This window comes from Larimichthys crocea, chromosome XVII, assembly GCF_000972845.2.
Source record: "Larimichthys crocea isolate SSNF chromosome XVII, L_crocea_2.0, whole genome shotgun sequence".
Taxonomy (NCBI): domain Eukaryota; kingdom Metazoa; phylum Chordata; class Actinopteri; family Sciaenidae; genus Larimichthys; species Larimichthys crocea.
This window is the reverse complement of record NC_040027.1, coordinates 5,406,641-5,411,072: the sequence shown is the minus strand read 5'-3', so window position 1 is coordinate 5,411,072 and position 4,432 is coordinate 5,406,641. Positions and strand designations below refer to the sequence as shown.

The window sequence follows — 4,432 nt, the reverse complement described above, 5'->3', positions numbered from 1 at the left end:
ACTGCAAAAGCCAGAAAGTCTCGGGCTCATATTTTCAAGAACAGTTGTCTTATTGCTGCTTTCGGTTTAGAGGCAAATCATCCTGACAGGTGCATTAAGTCTTTACACAAAATACCAGTATGATGTGGCCTTTTCTGAACCTTTACAGATGATGCATGGCACAACACCTGTATACTGTGTTTGTGCCTGGCATTAACAGTCCTGACAGCTATCCAATCAGCCAGTAACAGTCTGTACAGAGAACACACACTTCCTGTGGTGGTCTGAGAATCATGTATCCTTAAGCCTGTCAAAAATTAAATATAGATTATTGTCACTTTTTGTTTAAGGAAATATAAAGCATCATACAGATACTTGCTTTAAAAGAGGATAACATTTGTTTTGGCCATATCTGTGGGAAGTGTTTAGGTTTCAAGCCTGATGTTTCCTATGGCAGAAGCTGAAGCTCTTATAGTATTGAGGTAATAGAAAGCATGACATTCAATATGGGGTTTGTATTTTACTCTAGCCTAGAAGGTAGCTAGTTAGGTTAACTATCTTCCAATCGGAAAGTGGAAGCTAGCTAGCATTAACTCCTACTAGACGTTACCTGTCGTTAACACTCGCTCACAGGTTCAACAGATAGGTAGTCCTTAGCACTCACTTTTCATTTCACCTCACCTTATATCACAACACAGAGTGTGTCTGTTGGAACTAAAGTGATATTACAAACTGTTTTTGGTGGCCACCCATTTGAATATTGTGCAGATTAAATTATCAGTAGGTCTATAAACATTGCCAGTCCATGCCAAATATTCCCACACTCTGAAGAACACTAACGGGCACTATCATACAATTTTGACTAAATAAGCTAAAATGTATTTAAAAAACAGGTCCAGTGTGTCACATTTAGGGGGCTGAAAATAAGAATCAATACATTTTTGTTACCTTGGAAAGAAACTTTCATATCTATAGATGCCATGGAGTCCACCACGTTTAGGTGGCCTAAATCAGACAAATGCTGCCTCTAGATAGGGCATTTGCCTTTTTTGCATGTTCTGGAGTCACTGTAGTTACATGCTAGGAAGGGGAGGCCGAGGTGAGACAGTTTAAACAACTACACCACTAGATGTCACTGAATGCCACTGTGCTTTAATTTCACATTGACTTTAAAGCCATCTATATCAGGTCTTCCAAAAGGAAATAATACCATCCGAAGAGAAGCACATGCCCACCATCAGCTTCCTCAGGGAGCTTTCATTAGACATAAAAATCACACACACACACACACACACACACACACACACACACATACACTTAAACACAGACAGAGGTGCTAAGTACTCACACTGTGCATCTGACATTTTGTCTCTCCCATGGGGAGCATCTAAAATCAATAGCAGCTATGTTAAAAATGTAGCTTGCCATCTGACCTGTCCTCCCCATGTCTTCATCACAGGCTTTTCGTCTTTCTCTCCCTCAATGCCCTTCACCCCTCCCTCATAAATGATGTGCCCACGTGCTCTTAACAAGGCACAAATTGTTTAAGAAAGTCAGTCTAGGTGAAGTGAGTCCCATGTCCTCAGGCTGGCTGAGATGATGTGCAGAGGAATAGCAGTTTAGAGCCCAGACAAAGGGCTTGATGCAGCCCTTTAGTTTCCAATGTGGGGAATGGAGTGTGCTTAAATGTCTTGGGAGTCATTGGCCTCTTGATTTTGGAATCAATGAAGGGGGTGAAAAGGGAGGGTGGAAGGTTTCTGTAGCAGAAAATGGCATTAGAGTTAATGACCAAGTTTGTCCCAGATGGGTAGTCCATATTAAAACTATTTCAGCAGTGGCAGCACTCACCACATGACCTGACTGATTAATAACAAAACGGTGCTCAAATAGGAATAACAATAAGTGTCAGTCAGTATGAAAGGTAAACAATTATTCAGCTGCAGTTCTTATGTTTTATGGCCTTTTTCTGTTTTCTTTATATATTAACAAGATTGCAGAATTTTGTCAGACTTTTTTTAACACTTTATAAAAATATAGGTGGTTGATTCTAAATACATACTAGCAATTTTTATTATTAATTAATCTGTTGATTTTGTTTTTTGACTTTGTTTTTTGTTTTTTTTTACTGTTTTTTGACTATTGAGCATCAATACTTTAGTCTATAAAATGTCAATATATAGTGAATGGCATATCCTAAAGTCTAAAATGACATCTTTAAAGTACAGTCCAAAGCCCAAAGATATTTAACTTACGATGATATAAAAGTGAAAAAAGCACAAAATTATCACACTTCTATATTTAAATTGTTGACAATTAATTGGTGTCAAACAGCTGGTTAATTGTTTCAGCTCTGCAAGACAGTTACATCACACGAGTAATCTATTTGAAATTTGTGTTGTAAAAATGAAAATAAAATATGAAAACTGATTAAAAAAAATAATTTTTGCTATCTTCAGTGATGGGTGGGTCGTTTCCAGAAACTGCAGAAACATGTACACCAGGCCACATCATCTGCAGTTTGGTCAAATGAGTTACAGTGCTTAGAGAGAAATGTGTAATAGTGATGTAATATTCATGAAGGTCAGAGGACCAGGAAGCTTCCTGCAGCTGGAATTTTAAGAAAATCTAAATATAGAAAAAGAAAATGTATTTCTGTAAGTATGAGGTCAGTAAAAAAATAACTTCACCTCCCAAAAATGCATGTGTGACAGAAGTTGACAATATTGCAGATAAAGTAGATTTACAGTCTGATTTCTATATTTGAAATAATAATAATAATAATAATAATAATAATAATATATGGAAAATATAATGTCATGTCTGACATGTTATGTCTGTTAACCAGAATAGTCCTTCAACACACTTAGGCACATAACCACCAGTTGAAAAACTCACATTACGTTGGGTATTGTTCTGAATGCTGATTGTATCGTTCCTTTGCGGCAGTAGAGGCCCCATCTGATATTTACCACCACGATTCTGCTGGGGGTGACAAGGGGGCAAGGCCAAGTCCCACATGTCCGGCTGGAGAGCAGATTAAAGTGCTCTGAAAAGCCACACACTGCTGCCTGCAATGAGAAAAATAATAATGTGGACATGGCCTTCCCTTTATGACAGTAACAACACATTCTCCAGAGACCAATCTTTTTTTATCAATTCCAAAGAGTGACAAACAGCGCACACCCAAAGCCAGAATTGTATGAGAGGATGTATGGAGTATTTATGATGCTTGTGTGTCCTGAAGGCGATGATGACAAAAGCAGTCAAACAAACTTATATCTGCCGTTTTTTATCCAAACCGGTACACTGTAGCTCGTTATTTGATTTTTTTTAAATGAATGAGGCAGGAGACGTACTCCTCAGAAAATCCTTGAACAAATGTGACTGAAGAAAAAAAATGTGTGAATCAGATAAGAACAAGAATTATGTAAAGTAGCATGTTGGCCAGACATCATAATGTGACTAAGCCTGCTTTGAGTTTTTATATTTTTTTAATACTGACAAAGAAAAAAAAACGGCAAACAAAAAACAGCATTCTACTGGCAAGAAGGAAACAAAAAATACAGTAAAGTAGTACTCAGATTCAAAAATATTTGAATACTAGTTTAAGTCAGTTTCACCACTAGTTTCAGTAACTAGTGGTGAATATATGAGGCTAAAAAGGAAGACATTCTCAGGAGATGGTAAAGAAGAAGGACTAATAATTTTGCATCATATGTGCTAGTAGTGTAAATAAAACAGACACATCAGTTATATCAACTGAAAAGTTAATAAAATGCCAGTTGTTGTTTTTACAACGTGTTTCTGCTGCCCCCAAGTGGCCAACAAAAATCACTGAGGATTTAATTAAAAGTAAATAATACTGCAGCAAAAGTCAAATGTAAGTATTTGTTGTGCTGAATCAACATGTTTCAGTTATAGTATTTTAGATTTTATATCCATAATAGTCATGTTGTATTTTGTATTTATATTCATTTTACACATCAAAAATCTGTTTACAGGTTGTGTACAGCTGCCTGTGAACAAACTGTATAAAGCTCTTGTGTCTCCAGAGGAAGCTGCATGAAGTCTGAAAACCTGTCTCAGGTGACTCGAGTCAGCGTTTGTTGGAGTCGAGGACCAGAAGTCTGTAAATGAAACAAATCTGGTGGTGTTGAGTTAGAAACGAGTGAGCTTACCAGACCTCTGCAGCCCGCATGAGGCTTCATTAGCCACTGCTAGCATAACACACCTAAATCTCTGACACAGCCATCAGCAGTTTAGTTGCATTGTGGGTAATGTAGCCACCAGATTTTGAACAGAAAGAAGAACGTATGAATTAATAGATGTAAAATCTCTGATTCTCCTGCTTCGATTTTGATCCTTTTTTAACTGTCCATTTCAATTAGATGTACTGTGCTAAGATAAAGTACTTAAATTAATATATAAATATTTGTAAATATATATAAATAAT

The 4,432-nt window shown here is 36.9% G+C and overlaps 1 long non-coding RNA gene across 1 annotated transcript in view; it reads right to left on the bottom strand.

Moving 5' to 3' along the window:
* LOC113748043 (uncharacterized) overlaps nucleotides 1-4,221 on the bottom strand; it is an 11,267-nt gene extending 7,046 nt beyond the window's left edge. Inside the window, exons 1-2 of the long non-coding RNA XR_003464082.1 lie at nucleotides 4,158-4,221; nucleotides 2,875-3,047 (exon numbers count right to left, since the gene is read on the bottom strand). This is a non-coding gene — a long non-coding RNA (uncharacterized LOC113748043). The remainder of the gene's footprint in view (nucleotides 1-2,874; nucleotides 3,048-4,157) is intronic.
* Nucleotides 4,222-4,432: the final 211 nt, after the last annotated feature.